The sequence below is a fragment of the Ambystoma mexicanum genome, chromosome 7p, assembly GCF_040938575.1.
Source record: "Ambystoma mexicanum isolate Mex_15411 chromosome 7p, UKY_AmexF1_1, whole genome shotgun sequence".
NCBI lineage: Eukaryota > Metazoa > Chordata > Amphibia > Caudata > Ambystomatidae > Ambystoma > Ambystoma mexicanum.
The window spans coordinates 553,389,382-553,409,106 of record NC_090939.1 but is presented as its reverse complement, the minus strand read 5'-3'; positions in this window follow the sequence as shown (position 1 = coordinate 553,409,106).

Genomic DNA, 19,725 nt, shown 5'->3' with positions numbered 1-19,725 from the left:
TGCACTGCACTACTAGCACCAGTGGAATCCCCACCTCCAGACTCTGTGTGTGTCCCTTCTGCAGCCTCCTGCTCCACCAAACCCCCACCTGGATGACTCCGTGCCATCTTCCTCCGTTGGACCATGTGGGGTCTCAGCTGCCCCTTCTGCTGCAGAGGAGTCAACCTCCGACCTCTGCCTCTTGGACCTACCCTCAGCAGCTGCGGCCTGGGACGCGGCACCAGACTCCTCACTCCCCGACGAGATGACATTCTGGGAGGGCAGCCGGGCCTTGCATCTCCGGCTGGTGGTGCGATCCCTGCCGCTGTGCTCCACAGCACCCTCTCTGCCCTCTTTATCAGTTGCCGCTGCAGACAGGGAGAGATAAAACACAGATATCAGGGCACTGTATAATGGACTGATACACACATGACAGTTGCACATGAGTGGCAGTGTCAAACTTCAGACATGGCATCACACTCCATGACACACATGTCATTTCAACTCACACACATGAGCATTTCCACAGCAACATCCATACACATACAACAGCATGAACAGCCGGAGGTGAGCCTGACATCACATGAAACACAGGGAGTGCACTAGACATGCACACACGCCACCACACTTACATGCATGTCTACATCTGCTCCAACTGTCGCAGTGATGCGATCGCCATACATGTCACATTCAGCCTTCTACATATCAGTGTCACATGCATCCATGTTGCATCACAGTTGCACACTTGTCAAATACACACACATGCACATGTACACAGTGCAGATATATGCAGCAGGAACCACCATCCATGTGTGACAACACAACCATGCCAACGTACATACACAGAAATGCTACCACACCTGCAGTTGCACAGCATGCTTACCAACACATACACCATCGATGTGTCTCAAACCTAAGAGGACTCACATGTGGCAGCCTCACGCCCCTGTTCATACACATCCCTACATGGCCCTATGAAAACACATGTGCAACCTGCACACTACTGGCACACCACCACACGCACAGCGTCCAATCAGTATGCATGTACACTTACTGCTCGACTCCAGATGGGTCTGCCTCTCAAGGACCTGGACGTGGGGCGCAGGGCATATGTGTTCCAGGACCCTCATCTGGTGGTCGGACAGGTGGCCACGGCGCCCCTTGGCATCCACTGCCTTCAAGAGGCACCGGGTCTTGTTGAGGGTCCTGGACCTGAAGTCCTCCCAGCGCTTCTTGACATGGTGTAAGTCGCGGACTGCCACCCCCTCCGCGTTGATGGCAGCCACAATGTCCATCCAGATCCTGGTCCGTCCTTCATTGTCAGCACGCAAACTTCCAAAGAGGGCATCATACTGCCCCAGGACTTACTCCTCCAGGACACCAAATTCCCTGGCACTGAAGCTGGTGGCCCTCTGCCTCTCTGACTGGGGGTTCTCCAGTGGTGCCAGATGGTGTTGTGCCCGACATGGCAACCCCAGAGGCAGGAGTGGGTGGGCAACTGGGTCCTGGGGCTGGGCTGTGGAGCGATGGTATCCCAGTTGGGAGTCTTCGGTTCCAGCAGGGGTGGTCACAGTAACTGCACCCCTGGCTGATGTGCAGGCAGCAAATAGCAGGGCACGTGGGCAGCAGGCAGTCAGGCAGCAGCAGATGGCAGGTGGGAGCGTGCTCGGGGTTCTGGGGGGCAGTAATTCGGCCTTTTGGGCAGGAGCGTGGTCTTCCGTGTGTTGTTGCGTGTCCAGCTTGATACAGAGTGATTTGGCATGTGAAAATCTTGCACATCAGCGTGTAATTCGAGGAAAGGCCCTACACGTGTAAGCACGTCAGCACACGTACGTGGTTTCATTGGACCGAAGGCCCTTAGCGCTTAAGCGCTTCTGTGACGTGACTCGCGCGGGCGTTTCCCTCGTGACGTGGGCATAGTGGTTCAGCGCGCGTGGAAAAACTGCACGTCCTCGTGTGGATGCGTGTAATCCGAGGAAAGGGCCTATGTGCGTAAGTGACGTGACACACGCGGGCGTTTCCATCGTACACGTCCAAAAACTGCACGTCCGAGTGTCAGCTCGTGTAATTGGAGGAAAGGGCCTTAGCACGTACACGCGTAAGTGACGCTGTACGTGTGGACCGCTTTAAAAGGTACGTGTAGGACCCCATTCCCTTGTATGTGCTTTTCGTGGAGAGCGAGTGGGTGAATTCTGTACTTCTTGTCGGTTCACATACGAATACTTTACAGCGTTTAAAGTTTGTACTCCCTGTTACGTCTGACAGCGTTCTTTATTTCTTTGGGCCTTTTTCCTCAAACAGCGCTCACTTCTTCTTTTGTCCTGTCTCCTCAGACAGCGTACAGTTCTTCTTTTGGTGGGGGTGTTGCCTATGTTTTTTTCACGTTATTTTTCCAGGCAGACGGTGAGTCGCGCATGCATTTACCAACTGTGGTTGCCCCGTGTGTCGCGTGCCCCTTCAGAGGTCATTGTAGGCTGTGTGTAACACGCGTACGCTTGTTTTTGTGTTTCTGGGTGCCACAGCGTAGTGCAGGTTCATTTTTCCACGTACGTGGTCTACGAGGGGTTGCGTGCACGTTACTTTTTGTTTTTGGGGTGCCTGTGCATTGCGTGACCCGTCATCTTCCCCAGGGGTCACAGACAGCCTTGCTAGAGCACTAGGGTATGAATTCCATCTAGTACCCTACTCCTTTCACCCCCTATTGCCCAGGAAAATTATTTACTGCAACTCCCATACGCACAACAACATCAGTGCCATGGTTGGGAGGCGACCTAGCGGTAAGGGAGGCAAAGGTGGCCGACCTCCAAAAGGTGGGCGTGGTGGGCGTGGTAGGGGAATAGCCAGGATTTGCAGGGTGCCCCTAGACCCCCATGTGTGGAGGACCAATCCGGGACACCCATGCCCCCCCACTGGTTGAAGGAAACCTGGCTGACACCATCCCAGCTAAGCCCTTGTTCGACCAGCCCATTGTGGCACCTGAGCCGGCACAGGATGACTCCCAGGCTGACTGTCAGGTCAGCAAGTCTAAGCCACGTGTGTCGGAGCAAGTTGGTGTCACCAGGCCACGTGGATCTGGGGCAGCGATGTCATCTGCTGCCCCAAGTAGGCAGGGTGGGGAGGCTGCAGGGGCAGCTGCAGCTCTATCCACCCCAGCTCTGAGTCTCCCAGCCGAGATAGTGTCGGTCCTGGTCCATCAATCTGACGTTGCCCCGGCCAACATCACACTTCAGCCGATGCCTGCACCAAGACCTATGGTCATTGTGCCTACGCACACTCCCAGTACCCAGTCCATCTGCGCTTCTGCCCGTACTGACCAGAGCGGCTCAAGCCACTCAGGCTCAGATCCACCTTTGAAGAAGAGGAGGAAGGGTGCTCTGGCACTACAGGCTGAGACCCCAGACACGACTACACAGTCCGGCACTTCAAGGAAGCCTAGCTTTAATGACCCAGAACTTGATGCACTTGTGAGCTATGTGTCGGCACATAGCCACGAAATGTTGGTGACTGCAGAGTGCAAGACCACACCTGGTCAACGTAGGGCACACTGGCAGACCATCACGGACCGCATAAGTGCCCTTGGATTTGTGAGGCGCACAGCTGATGATTGCTACAAGCGGTGGAATGACCTGAAACGCAGAGCAAAGAACAAGCTGGCCTCAAATCATGCTGCTATTCTGGTGACTGGCGGTGGGTCTCCACAAGAGGACAACAAACTCACTGAACATGAGTCTGTTTCTGGGACCTTCGTCACAAAGGAACAGATCCGAGGTGTGGGAGAACTACCTGATTACGACGCATTGTTCGGTGAGTGCCTATGTGTGTGTGTGTAATCCATGTGTATGTTGTTTGGGTGACGGGTTCTGATTGAGTGCCAGTTGAGGGTGTGTACTCCTGAGTGTTATGGGTCACCCATTTGCTTCCTGCCATACATTCACGTGCCTTGGATTTGGGTATGACTGTATCCCTTCTGCCCACAGTTGCCAATTACGATCACATTAGTGCACTTTACCTTGAAGTGTCATCTTGCAACTACATTGTTCAGATTTTGTAAGTGTTCATTCAGGCTGATTGTTTCCACTCTCCCATTTTTACTACGTATTATTCTGCCCTATTGCAACATATGTGATATGCCTCGGTCATTGTTTACAGCCCACACTGAGCCACTACTTCTACTTGGTTATGTTAATGATTACACCAATTCAGGTCGATGGAGTATTGGGCTGCAGAAATGTTTTATTAGGGCCTGTTTGCATGTGGAAGATGACAGATGTTTCCTGTAATGTTAAAGTGACCAACCATTGATCAGCGACCAATGACTGTGTTATTGGACACTGGATGTGTTTCAGTGTGTGGCACATGCATATTTTGCAACACTATTCAGCATCAATCTTCGCATCATGTCGATGTGACTTGGATGTGTGACAGTACTCATTCATTGACATATTGCTGTAGTTTTGTTATTTACCGTGACTATGCTACATGACATCTGTGTGGTGGCATGTGTCATGTATGTGTATTGGACATGCCACTCACAGCCTGATGTGTGATGCCAGTGCTACCCAACATGCTGCAAATGTGTTGCATATCCATCTTGCTCTCCCCAGTGTCTGCCTTTTTGACTCCACTTCCAACTCTTTGACAGTGCATGCATGGCAGAGTTATAGTCATGTGGGACATGTGTAATTCATGTACTGGATCTCTGGCTTGTCACTGCCTATGTGTGTGCTATGGTGCTCATGCCTGTTTCCATTTGTTGTCTTTCATGTTTTTGCAGGTGATGATGCACTTGGTACTGTTGAGGTTGAGGAGATGGTGCAGACCCAGGAGGAATCTCAGGCACGACCGGGCACCAGTGGGGGACGTGGTGTGGTGGTGGGTGAAATCCCAATGTTACTGCAGACCATACTGTCCAGGGGTGCCTCTGGGTGCACCTCCCCAGACCTCTATTCAGGTGCTCAGTCGAATGATGAGACTTATGTGCAGTCGCAGGTAAGTGTTTCTGGCAGGGATTCTGTTCTGTCCAACCCACACGGACCAGGAGGAGAACCCTCTATGTGGATGTCATTGTTGGTAGGTCTGCCTTTGGCGGTTTATGGATGCAGGGTCACACTCCACAGCATCTGATCCTGTTCCTGGGCCAGCAGATCAGAGGGGGAATGCAGTCCTGCAGCCTCAGGCAGTGCCAGCACAGCAAGGTGCAGATCGCCTTGCCCCAAACAGGTGTGGTGCCTGTCGACGCAGTGGCCGTGCCCCACCAGGCAATACTGTATGGGAAAACTCCATGTACAGTATGGCAACCCAATAGGCAGCATCAGTAGAAATGATGGCTCAGGCAATGGAGAGGGTGGCCACTTCTATTATCCCCCCTGAAAGGCAGATGGCGCAACAACGGCAGGCAACAGACTCCATTTGCCAATCACAGAGGGAAGACATGTTGACATCCAACAGGGACAGACGGGCGGCACTGGAGACTCTGCGCGAATCCATATCAATAGAGTCCCAGGGCCACAGGGAAGCCCTGAGGGTAGAACTACATAACCCCAGGCAGACTCTGGTTGCACTTGAGGCTTCCAGTAATTTAAGGGCAGAACAGCAGCTGGAGCAGCTCACACGTTTGGTCTCAGCTGAGCTGCATGCAGCACCTGAGGAGATCCGGGCATCACGCGAGGCCATGCGTGCAGAAATGCAGGCAACCCGTGATGTGCTGCATGGGGATGTCCGCACTTAAATCCTTCAGAATCAGACCTTCCAGACCCGCATGCTTGCTGCCATGTAGGACCATACCAGGGCTTTGCGTGGACTGCCTCCCATAGTGCCACCACCTCCTGATGCAGCAGCAGAGGATGAGCAGAGCGACAGCAGTTCTCCCACAATGGCATAGCCGTGTAGGCCATGAGCCCAAGGAGGTATATTTTTTTTTGCAACATCCACGCAGGTGTCATGCATGCTGGACATATTACCTCTGGACCTGGAACAAAATCTTCATGCAGAACGAGTTATGTTCATAGAACTGCTAGACCGTTCTGTTCTAAATGGAGATTGTTTGATGCACTGCCGGGAAAACGACGTCTGCATTATTCACGATGTTAAATTCACGTGATTCAGGTTAGTCACGTGTGTTATGGCAGTACGTTCATAAGCAGCATGGATACGTCGCTCGCTGCTTCTGATTGAACCAATTTGGCATTTGGTAGCTGAAACTCTTGATCTGCGTCCTCGCATTCTCTTCAGTTACTTCCTTGGCTTCTTCGGCGTGTTTTTCTTCCGCATGCGAATTCCTGGAGCTGCAGTCTGGAAGTCACAGGTTGGCCGCACTGTCTGCGTGCTCTTCAGTCGCATGTATTCTGACACGCAGGTTTCTGATTTCTTCACATGCTGCTTTCCTGACTACGTGAAGTTGGTCGCGTGTAAATCCCACGCGAACGCTGTTTCCAAGCGCAGCTGTCCTGGGCTGCGTGTACTTGTTCGCGGGTAATACACACGCGGACTCTGGAACTCTTCAGGTATGGCTGCTCTGACTGCGTGCACTTCTGTTTGCGTATCGCACGTGGTCTACTCTTTACACGCTGCAGTCCTAGTTGCGTGTCCTTGTGTTGCGTGTGAATCCTCATGCTTGCAAGAGCGGCTGTCCCGGCTGCGTAAACTCTGTCACGTGTAAATCTGCACGCAGGTTTTTCCTCACCCTTACAAGAGCGGCTGTCCCGGCTGCGTGAACTCTGTCGCGTGTAAACCTGCACGCAGGCTTTTTCCTCACGCTTGCAAGAGCGGCTGTCCCGGCTGCGTGAACTCTGTCGCTTGTAAACCTGCACGCTGACTTTTGAACTCTGTTGAAACTTGTAATTCCACATGCATACTGTTCTTTGCTTTGGAGTGAATCCCTGGCACCTGTGATGAGATAACAGGTGGACTCATTTCACCATATTTCTGTTTCTACGTGGGAAAGGAAGTATTTCTTTTGAAGGTGATTGTGCACAGTACTTTGGACGCTATCCTGTGGTGCACCAACCCGGTATCTAGCGTGAGCCTTGTGCCGTTCGGGATAGTCTCACTTACTAACCTTCCCCTCCTTTTCGTTGTGTCAACTCCTGGATTTCTTCAGAGACTTTGATGGAGACTTCAGTTCTAAGCCCACAGGTCAGTGTTGTTAATTAGTGATATTGCTGTTCTATAGTTAGTTGATTTCGGACAGTTTCTCATGATACTTTATTTATCCTAGGCTGACTTCCTATAAAGCTCCCACACCCTTTCCAGTGATCCCTGTCTCTGCCTGTTTCATCGGTCAGAGAGTGGTATCATTTGGAAGGTCTAATTTGACTTCACTACTATCAAGTCGTGTGAATAAGGATCCGGAAGAGCCCAACTAATTGTATCCTTTTTTGATTACTGTATCCTTTCAGAAGATACCTTGGTGATTTATGACAGAATCAGAAGCCATGGAGGGTACAGATCCTTTAACTGTCTTGACTCAGTTAATCACCGATTTGAGAAACAAAATGATTACGGCACAGGACATATTACATCGCATGGATGTTATGCAAGACGCCATTCATGCCAGTCCTCAGGGAGCACAGGCTCCAGTGGCAACTGCATCTGGATCCAGGACATCGGCACCACCACAAGAGACCCTTAAAGTAGTTATGCCAACACAGTTTCCTTTGGCTCCCCCGAAAAGGTTCACAGGTGATCCTAAAACCTATAGAACCTTTGTCAATCAGTGCCGACTCCATTTCCTGTGCAGGCCTAACTCGTTTCCCGTGTTAACTACAAAAGCAGCATTCGTGCTTTCTCATTTGAGGGGTACAGCTGCTGCTTGGGCTAATCCTTTATTGGAATCAAACAGTCCATTGCTGTACGATTGCGATGATTTTCTGGCTGCTATGAGTAAGGTCTTTGATATGCGTTAAACCACTCAAGCCACAGATCTGGAGTTGCTAAGTCTACAACAAGGTAGTCAAACTTTGTTGGCTTACATAGCCAGATTCAATCAATTAACAGCCGAAACCCAATGGCCTGAAGACAAGAAAACGGCTGTTTTCTACAAGGGTCTTTCAGAAGAGCTAAAATACGCCTTGCCTATGGTCCCTGTGGTTCCAACAGGGTTCACAGAATTTCTCCATTTGATTCTACATATCGATGCTCGAAGAAATGCTCACAAAGGAGAGACAAAACCTTTTTTCAAACGGTGGTTCCCCCGGAGGCACCGGCAGCTTCCTCGAATGACCCTGAACCAATGCAGATTGGTGCCGTGAGAGGCCGGTTATCTAATGCAGAGAGAGAGAACCGAAGAAAAAACAATGTATGCATGTATTGCGGTTCATCTGAGCATTTACTGGTGGCATGTCCCAAGAAACCAGTTAAGCGTTCGTGAAACGCCAAAACTCGACAGTAGCAGGAGTCCCTGTGTCTAGTGCTACATCAGACTCCCATACCATTCCAGCGTACGCACCTATAGTTGTTGAGGTGACGTTACGTTTTGCTGACCAAGAATTCGTTTCCAGGGCTATAGTTGATTCCGGAGCCACACAAAATTACATTGATATCACGTATGCTAAGAAATGTTTTATACCCCTTGTAAACAAGAACAAACCTGAAACAGTTAATACTGTAGATGGATCAGTCTTGATTTCAGGTATGGTAACCCATGAGACTGTACCTATTCGGATGACTTTATCAAATGGTCATTCAGAGGAAATGATTTTTGATGTCATTGCAGCTCCTCAGTACAAACTATTGCTTGGTCTTGCCTGGTTGACTCTTCATAATCCAACCATTGACTGGGTTACGGGATTGATCCAATATCCTTCCATTTATTGCAATGAACACTGCTTTGCCAGTCAGGAGGTGTCAACCAAATCACATATTTTGGCCTCTATGGAGGGAGGTTCCACTATCAGTGTGGTACATCAGATCGGTACACATATACCATGTGAATATACGGAATATGCTGATGTTTTTGACAAAGGCCAGGCAGAACAGCTGCCTCCACATAGACAGAATGATTGTCCAATTGAACTAATTCCTGGGGATAAAATCCCTACTGGACGCGTCTACTCTTGAACTCCCAAAGAAGATGTTGTCCTGAAAGAATAAATCGATAAAGCTCTTGATATGGGACTCATACGGCCATCCCAATCGCCTGCTGCCTCCCCATTATTCTTTGATCCAAAGAAAGAGGGAGTTCTAAGGCCCTGTATTGATTACATAGCTCTTAATGACATCACCATAAAGAACCAGTACCCTTTATCATTGATAAATGTTTTGTTAGATCAGCTAGGTACTTCCATGTACTTTTCTAAATTGGACTTACGAGGAGCATACAATCTGGTTCGCATTCGTGAGGGCGACAAATGGAAGACTGCTTTCAAGACGCGGTACGACCTATATGAATATCTGGTGATGCCCTTTGGCCTTTGTAACTCTCCCGCCACATTTCAGTTCTTCATGAACGACATCTTCAGAGACATGAAGGGCCAATTCGTGGTTATCTAATGGGATGACATATTGATTTATTCATCTTCTTTTCCAGAACATGTTAAACATGTGTCTGCTGTCCTACACAGGCTCAGAGAGAACAAACTCTTTGTTAAAGCTGAGAAATGTGTCTTTCACACACAAGAATTTGAATTCCTGGGTTACGACATTACCAATCATGGTGTTCGAATGAGCCGTTCCAAAGTGAAGGCCATATTGAATTGGCCCATTCAACATAATGTCAAGTCACTACAGTAATTCCTAGGTTTTGCAAATTTTTATCACAGATTTATTCGTTCCTTCTCCACAACAGTGGCCCCATTGACAGCTTTAACAAGTTCCAAAGTATCATACTGTTGGAACCAGAATGCCCAAGCCTCTTTTGAGATGTTAAAGGAAGCATTTACCACTGCACCTGTACTTCAACATCCTGATTGTCAGTTTAACGTTGAAGCGGATGCTTCCAGTGTCGCTATAGGAGCTGTACTATCGCATGTTTGTGCAGAAACCAAGGAGGAGCATCCAGTTGCTTTTTTCTCTCGTAGGCTAAGTTCATACGAACAGAACTATACTGTTACTGAGCGGGAATTGCTTGTGATCAAGGATGCTTTCCGAGAATGGCGAAATCATCTTCTTGGGGCCACACATCAGGTGTTGGTGTACTCTGATCATCGGAATCTTCAGGCATTCAAAACTATGAAATGTCTTACGGCTCGACAGGCCAGATGGCATGTGTTTTTTGCTCAATACAATTTCCAGATTACTTATCGCCCTGCCAGACAACATGTCAAATCGGATGCTTTATCCCGCATCGGTGAGGAGTTGAAGGAAGAACCACTGCTGCAAAATACGTTGTTGGCAGACCATGTGATATGTAGTTGTTCTGCACAACCTTCCCTAAAATGTGAATTACAGGAATGGGTGAAACAAAATCCCCGATTGGTTCAGGAACTGAATCTAGACATACACAACGGTTTGCCTTTCACACAAAGGGTGCTTTATCTACCAACAGTTACCACTCGGAACAAGGCTCTCAGTTGGGGACACGATTCCTTGATGGCAGCCCGTCCTGGACAGAAGAAGACACTAGAGCTGCTCAAAAGATGGTGTTGGTGGCCTTCCATAACACAAGATGTTATAGATTATGTTTCAACATGTTCGGTATGCATCCAATGCAAGAACACTCCTGGCAAGCCAGTGGGTTTAATCCAATCCTTACCCATTCCTCACAAACCATGGGAGATGATATTGATGGATTTTGTGGTAGAACTCCCAAGAAATAATGGTTACAATACCATATGGGTGGTGGTGGACTACTTTACGAAATTGGCTCTTTTTGTTCCCTGTATTGGGTTACCAACAGCTACTGTCCTAGCTGACCTATTCATCCGGCATATATTCAGGTTTTTTGGTCTACCTTCAGTGATAATTACCGACAGGGGCTCTCAATTTGCGTCACGTTTTTGGAGAGCACTAACCTCGGCATTACTAATTGATGACAGGATGTCTAGTGCTTATCACCCCCAAATGGACGGACAGACTGAGAGGGTCAATAGCACTATGGAACAATACCTGCTGTGTTTGTGTCTGCAGTTCCAGTCAGACTGGGTCAATGTCCTGCCGGCAGCGGAATTTGCCTACAATAATTCCTACCATAGTGCCATAGGTATTTCACCTTTCTATGCTCTGTATGGGCAACACCCCCGATCCATTCCTTTGGATTTCGGTTTGTTTATGGATACCCCTGCAGCAGTTCGTGATGTCAGAGATCTAAAGAGTCTACAGACGAAGGTGAAACAGCAATTGTAGCAGGCTAAAAAACGAGATAAGACCTATACTGATGCTCATCGAGTTCCTGCACCAGTTTACAAAGCAGGCATGAAAGCATGGCTGTCTACTAAGAACTTGAGGATACCTGGTAAACAGAAACTGTTGCCTAAGTACATTGGGCCATATGAAGTGATCAACGTGATTAACCCGGCTGCTGTCTGTCTGGCATTGCCAAAACGATGGCGAGTGTATCCAGTATTTCATGTGTCACTCATCAAGCCATGCTCCGATGCAACTTAATTGCCTATACGGCCTGTTGCTGTTTCTGTGAAAGGTTCGGATGAATTCCAGGTACAAGAAATATTGGATGTGAGACTTCGTTCTGGTAGGCCATATTATCTGGTGGACTGGAAAGGCTATGGTCCTGAAGATAGGTCCTGGGAACCTCTTTCCAATATCCATGCTCCCGCTTTATTAAGAAAATGCCATTTGAAAAGGGGAGAGGCTTCTCCTTTGGGGGGTGGCACTGTCATGCATGCTGGACATATTACCTCTGGACCTGGAACGACATCTTCATGCAAAACGAGTTATGCTCATAGAACTGCTAGAACGTTCTATTCTAAATGGAGTTTGTTTGATGCACTGCCGGGAAAACGACGTCTGCATTATTCACGTCGTTAAATTCACGTGATTCTGGTTAGTCACGTGTGTTATGGCAGTACGTTCATAAGCAGCTTGGATACGTCGCTCGCTGCTTCTGATTGAACCAATATGGCGTTTGGTAGCTGAAACTCTTGATCTGCGTCCTCGCATTCTCTTCAGTTACTTCCCTGGCTTCTTCGGCATGTTTTTCTTCCACATGCGAATTCCTGGAGCTGCAGTCTGTAAGTCACAGGTTGGCCGCACTGTCTGCGTGCTCTTCAGTCGCATGTATTCTGACACGTGGGTTTCTGATTTCTTCACATGCTGCTTTCCTGACTACGTGAAGTTGGTTGCGTGTAAATCCCACGCGGACGCTGTTTCCAAGCGCAGCTGTCCTGGGCTGTGTGTACTTGTTCGCGGGTAATACACACGTGGACTCTGGAACTCTTCAGGTACGGCTGCTCTGACTGCGTGCACTTCTGTTTGCGTATCGCACGCGGTCTACTCTTTACACGCTGCAGTCCTAGTTGCGTGTCCTTGTGTTGCGTGTGAATCCTCACGCTTGCAAGAGCAGCTGTCCCGGCTGCGTGAACTCTGTCGCGTGTAAATCTGCACACAGGTTTTTCCACACGCTTGAAAGAGTGGCTGTCGCGGCTGCGTGAACTCTGTCGTGTGTAAACCTGCACGCTGGCTTTTTCCTCACGCTTGCAAGAGCGGCTGTCCCGGCTGCATGAACTCTGTCACGTGTAAACCTGAACGCGGACTTTTGAACTCTGTTGAAACGTGTAATTCCACACGCATACTGTTCTTTGCTTTGGAGTGAATCCCTGGCACCTGTGATGAGACAACAGGTGGACTCATTTCACCATATTTCTGTTTCTACGTGGGAAAGGAAGTATTTCTTTTGAAGGTGATTGTGCACAGTACTTTGGACGCTATCCTGTGGTGCACCAACCCGGTATCTAGCGTGAGCCTTGTGCCGTTCGGGATAAGTCTCCCTTACTAACCTTCCCCTCCTTTTCATTGTGTCAACTCCTGGATTTCTTCAGAGACTTTGATGGAGACTTCAGTTCTAAGCCCACAGGTCAGTGTTGTTAATTAGTGATATTGCTGTTCTATAGTTAGTTGATTTCGGACAGTTTCTCATGATACTTTATTTATCCTAGGCTGACTTCCTATAAAGCTCCCACGCCCTTTCCAGTGATCCCTCTCTTTGCCTGTTTCATCGGTCAGAGAGTGGTATCATTTGGAAGGTCTAATTTGACTTCACTACTATCAAGTCGTGTGAGTAAGGATCCGGAAGAGCCCTACCAATTGTATCCTTTTTTGGTTACCGTATCCTTTCAGAAGATACCTTGGTGATTTATGACAGCAGGTGGGTGTTGGTGTGCACCCTGTCCTTGAACCTCCTGGGTGGCCTCATCAAGATATATATAAGAAAACATACCACTCTCAAGCTTTTATAAAACTTTGGAGAAGTGTCAAACCACAATCTAGATATGTTGTAAAGCAAAATAAAAAAGCATAAGTAATTATTAAAAAAGCTTTTCATATCAAAAGTTCATTTTCGTATTGAATACATTTAGGAAATGACTTAAGGTGACTACACTTCTTTATAGAAATATAGGAAGTTTTCATGTACTTACATGTGACAACTTTTGCGATGTGGTTTGGTGGAGAGTGGAAACACATTTCTCATACAGAAAGATTTTTTAATGAGGAAAGTTATATTCAAGGAAAGAATGTGCTGCTTGCCATTGATGAAAGTGGACGTAGCTATGAAGTCCACAATACTGTCTAAAAAAGAAGAAATCCAAGGTCTGATAATAAAGAAAATGAAAGTTAAGGTCAGTCTAGAATAAAACCTTAAAAACAACATGAGGTATGGACGTGCAATTGTTTGTACAATATTGATACGTTTTCTTGCAAGGTCTTTTCGTTTTTTTTTAAAATTTTGCACAAAAATAATAATGTTCAAAGACTGATTAAGATGCTACAAAGAATTGGGGTTGTTTTACTGTGGCAGAAATAACCGTGACGGAAATGACTGAATGAGAAATGTACGTAATGCAAAATTGCTCGTACATTTCCCATTTGGTCAATCAATGTAAAACAACCCCAAATTGAAAGAAGATGTAAGAGTCAGTTTCATCATATATGGATGCTGACTGTACATCATACTAAAACAAGATACTTTCTAGTTAAACTGTATAAGTGCAAAGCACCAAGCATGTCTCTTGCACTTTTAAATTAAACACTTCTGACTGGAACTGTGGAAAGTTTAGTTTCTACAGTGCAAATGATAAATATTAGGCATTTAAAAGAGGGTCTGCATGTAGATGAAACACTTACAGGAAGTGGTAATGGTGATCCTATGCTTTCAATGGATCTAATTTTTTAAGAGTCTAAACAAGTATTACAATGTTTGAATTGTCTTCTACTGAATGACCTGATATTGTTTGCGTATCTTGTCAACACACTTTATCTAGAATATATTTGGAAAGAACATTATATGTATTTGTTTGTAGAAGAACGATTTGACACACGTGAGGTACTTTATGTTTGTAGACACTGTGTTGGGTTTTATGATTAAACAAGTACTCCACCAAGAAGTGTCTTGAACAACTTGGTAGTGCCTGATGTCCCTGTTGAGCTTAAACAATTGAACGTGTTTGAAGTGATTGCATTGCAAACTGTTCATCCTTTCCATGTTATTGTTAGATTTCAAAAAAAGATGTCAAATCTGCCTAAAAAATGATTAGTGCAAGGTGTGAGAGGCAAGGTTGTGTATTTACCTCTCAATTCAGTGGAAAATGTCATCATTCTAGAAGCGAAGCATGATATTGCAGATTCTTTGTTTGTTTCAGTAAATGGTGTTGCCACAAATGATAAGAACATTTGGCAACTGCTTATAGATATTGGAAAGGTGCAAAATGCATTGGTTTTTGTATTGGCGCACAATGATTTACACAAAGACAGTCTGGCTGTACCATTCTTGTTTATGCATGATGTTGGGTCAACAAACAAAAGCAGTGAAGGTCAGTTCAAATGTGTATCTCTATCCTCTCTCTGCACTTGCCGGTTATGAATGCTCACAAGACCTAGTAGGTCCACCTCCATCTTTCATTGTTTTATTTGTTTTCATTCCCATGTTCCCTCCTTGTTGCCCTGTGGGTGCTTTGAAACACAATTTGCTTGATCTATAAGCGCCTTACAAATGTACAATACATATGAATAAATAAATATCTGTTGCAGAAGGAAATAGTTTGAATGAACATTAAACTATTCATCCTTTACACTCATGTGAAGTCATGGGTGACAGTTTAGAATTGTATCAAATGAAATCAAAGAACGGGGCACCAATTACTGTCTAGGAGAAGAAGTTAGAAGCTTGTTGTTTCGCTATGCTTTTTCCTACTGATACAGGAAACAGATTGGATGATTGGAGGTTTCCAATCTCTTCTTCAGACTATCATTGTAAAAGAATGTATTCAGAAGATTCCTGATTCTGCAAAAATGTTGAAGATTTTTTACACTTATTGTATGAAAGTGAATTTTCACCATTATGTTATGCTGTTGCTCATAAACTTCAGACTGGAAATATATTTCAAGATCTTTCTGCATGTGAGGTGCTGCAACAGGGGAAAGAAAAAAGATCAAGTTTTAGACGGGCAACTTACCAATATTCTTGCTACAATGAGAGGAACAAAGGAATAATGGCATAGTAGACACTCTGGGGTTAGATGCCTGATCACAAACCTGGGCTTTCCAACTTGGTTTGTGAGTTTAAGTTGCGCTGAGTATGGCTGGGATAATCTTGTAGAGTAGATTTGTGAAAGTAATCCACAGACAGAAGACATAGAACACATGACACGATGAGAATTGTGCTCCATGGACCCTAAAAGTATTTTACGTTTCTTTCATCACCGATTTTTAGCCTTGTCACACTATATATGTAATAAAGAAAATGGTCCACTAGACATTGTGCAACATTCTTTTTGGAGGACAGAGCACCAGGCACATGGGGATCCACATGTACTATGAATATGCATAGAGTTTTGGGAGGATAGCTCAGCGGCAACATGCTAGCCTTAGAAGCAAGACGACACGGAGCACCACGGGTTCGATCCCCGGGTCCGCGCTTAGAAACCTCTGGGTATTAAGCGTGTTATAAATAACATATATCATATCATATTGTGGATGAAATATGCTCCTCAGTTTGGGAAAGAAAGGGATGGCTTTGTGATGGAGTTCATAGAGAAATATGCTACTTGTTCCATTCCTGCTCAGCATGTGAATGCTGATCTACAGAACAAAGTGTAAAGGTTTCAAACTACTGTCTGAGAAAATATAAAAGTAAAGACAAGTACTACACTCAGTGCAGATGTGGCTTTTCAAGGCCTATGATACCAGTTGGTCGAGGGAATAGTTTTATGTCATCTGTTTAATGCCATGTTACTGGTAAGTCACCAATACCTATCATTTAAAAAGAGAAAAGGAGATAACAATCCTGCCATTGCTCAGCTTTGGAATGTAAATACTGATATACAGTATATTGCTAATGATACAACAGCTGTTGCTCGTTATGTTACAGTATACATGACAAAACCTCAAAAGAGCAATGCAGCTGAGGTATGGGCAGATTTATCAGCAAATGCTCTCACATAGAGAGTGTGGTATTTATGAAGCTGCCAATCAGTTAAGCAATTTGCCTCTCTGTGGATGTAGTATTAATGTACTTTGGTTAGTAGTAGGAATCAGTTACTGAAGCCTTTAAGTGAAATTTAGCAGTTAGCTGAAACAGTACCTGATGTTACAGAGATAATGAAAATTACCTTAATTGATACATATTATCCAAACTGATCTGTAGAGTTGAAGGATCTTTGTTCATATGAAGTAGCAGAATGCCACTCATATTGAAATATTGAAGCAAACAGTGACAGCGGACGGTCTAAAGTAGCTGGTTGTGCTTGCTCTCTTGTGACACATGAGAAGGCAAGTGACATTAACCACATGACATTGTCTTACCAAACTGCAGAGAAAAAGGAATTGTTTCATTTTTTTTCTTTTGCAGTTGTTCTTCCCATGGCATGCAGAGAGTGATTTGCTTGGATTTTTTGAAACTTTTGAAGAATCATTTCTTGCTAAAAAAAGCTTATTTACATATCCTAAATTAGAACAGTACTTGGAGTTACTGGAGAAAGAACTATGTCAAGAAAAACCTTTGGCAGCTGAATTGGCAAAAGAGACTCCTGGGGGAAGTCAAGATTCTGCAGCAGGAAGTAAAAATGTGCTTGGTGAGCTAATTATTCAAAGTGATGTTAAGCTTGCCGTGCAAGAAGTTGAAAGTGCAATGCAACAATCAAAAATTGCAGATGCAAATTATGATGAAATAGTAAACTTAATATAGAGCAAAAATAAGTTTATTATAAAATCAACCATAGATTCTTACATGGTTTACAGCATGACACGCATGATTGTTCTTGTGTCCAATACAAACCTGTATTGTTGTATGTTAGTGAACAAGCAGGAACAGGTATATCTTTTTAACCAATGCAATAAGAGCTATGATCCAAAATGTAAATGATTGCTCTTTGTCATATATTGTAACTGCTCCAACAGATTTAGCACCATTCAATGTAGGAGGTTTTACTTCACATCAACTGCTGATGCTACCAGTGAAGCATGACAATAAACTGGAGTATCAAAAACTTGTATCAAGTGCAACGCAAGAAGTAGGAAAAGTTCTTAGAGATTTAAATACCTTGATGCTAGTTTTCTTTCATTTGCGAATGTTAGAGGTTTTGAAGACTGACTACCACATTTTCTTTGGATGTACACATGTACTTGTTTTGGAGACTTCATAAACTCATGTGAAAGGTCAACCAGTTTTCAAAATGCTTAAATCTAAGGATAGTCAAAAATGTATTAGGTGCTCACCTTTTAAAACCAGCAATCTGTGATGAAATAGTTCCTGAAAAACAAAATCCCAATACGAAACAGGTGCTTGGGATCTTGTGGTTACGTGTCTTTACTGGGAACATGACAACCTGGGTAAAATCCTGGTAGCCAAATACTTAAGCAAGCTTGCCAACCTAGAAAAAAGGGGTGCATCTGCCCTCTGAAAAATAGTTACGCTGTCCTTTCACATAAGTGCTTTAATTGTGCCCTGAAAAGCAGCCACAATCAAGGGTAAATAACTGCACCAGTTTCCAGGATTGCAAACTCTCTTGCCACATCATGGGAAAATACTCATGACTTAATTGCCCTCTAATAATGTTCCCTCCTCACACGCATGTCTGACTTTCAACAATGCTCTGCTTTATGAAGATAGCTTGAAAAGTAGACATACCAAAGTGTCACTCAAATATATGAATCGTTATAGAACTGTGTTAGGCAGCACGTTTACAATTGTGGCATTATTCCCCCCCCCCTCATCCTGATTGGGAGACTACAAATACCAGAATGCAATTCAGCGAAAGGCAACAAAAATGGCTGTGAGTGCAATACTTTCAAAGCTTGACAGAAGCACAGTTTTTAATCAAAATGCTTATGTCATGTGCTATGAGATATTTAAAACTAAGAAAACACATGGCATCCAGGACTGTTGACTGTCTTCTATCCAAGACCGACCCTGCTTAGCTTCAACTCGAGGGAGGGGCCTGTCACCTCAGGTCATGTTGCTCCAGGTGGTACCATTCCTTGTTCTCATTTATTAGGCAACATGGCCTGAGGGTGCCAGCCGGTACCTTACTTTGAAACTAAGCAGAGTCAGTCCTGGTTACTGCATGGATGGAAGTCCCAGATGCCAATTGTGTGCCTGTCCATGACCTTGGGAAATGGCCAGTGATTTTTCACCTCATTTTTTCTATAGCCGTGAGTATAGAACAAGTAAACTCGACTATAGGTAGTCATTTTATGTATGGACTACAGATACCCAGGGTTATGTGTAGTTATTAAAGCCGTGAATATCAGAAAAACCAAAGAAAAACAAAAGGCTTTATTGCTCCTCGAGGCCCTCACCAAGTGCCCCCATCATCTGTTCCAGCTCCTCCCACTCCCCAGATGGCCTTCTCACCTCCCCTGTCCTCTCCCTTTCATGCCACAACACATTCTGTTTCTGTGACACAGTTTGTTTTGAGATGTCTGCTATTCGAGGAAATAGCCGATGTTACAGAAAAGCTTTGTGTTGCAAACTCAGTCCCAAGACCCCCTTCAACTCCCAAATGTGACTTGGTGTCCTCTAGCCACCTCCCCGCCTCTAATCTGATGGCATTTGCATGTTTTTTTTACCTGTAAATTGCTTTTTTCCTGCATTTCATTTTCTGATAACCTTGGCTATAACCTTGGCTAACTTGCGCATTGAACAAAAACAAAGATGTCAGCTGTTTCATTTTAAAAAAATCAGTTTGGGCAATTTACCTGAGATTTAGCTACCTATTTTGCATCCCCTACTCTATCAAATATTTTTAAAACTACTGCACAGAATAACCCCGAACCACAAACAGGCCCCTTTTTAAATGATTCGTGCCCAATTTGTTTCAGACCTTGTACAAATCTGTCTATTGGTTTGTGCTGTGCAATCCAGCAAAAATGTACCTTGTTTGTCTATGAGAAAATGAATGGGAAGTAGGCTGCAACTTTGATTTATTTTTTTATTCTTAATGACTTTTTTATTTTTTAACTAACCTTCATGAAACCTTGCAGTCAGGAGGGGCATACATATCCCTAGAGAACTGCAAAATGTCCACCTAATCAGTCACAAACATCAAACGTTATTAGCAATATATGTTTTCAATGTTGGGACTCCGACTCACCTTAGCTATAGGGCAGCAAATATAAATGATATAGCTGCCCTATAGT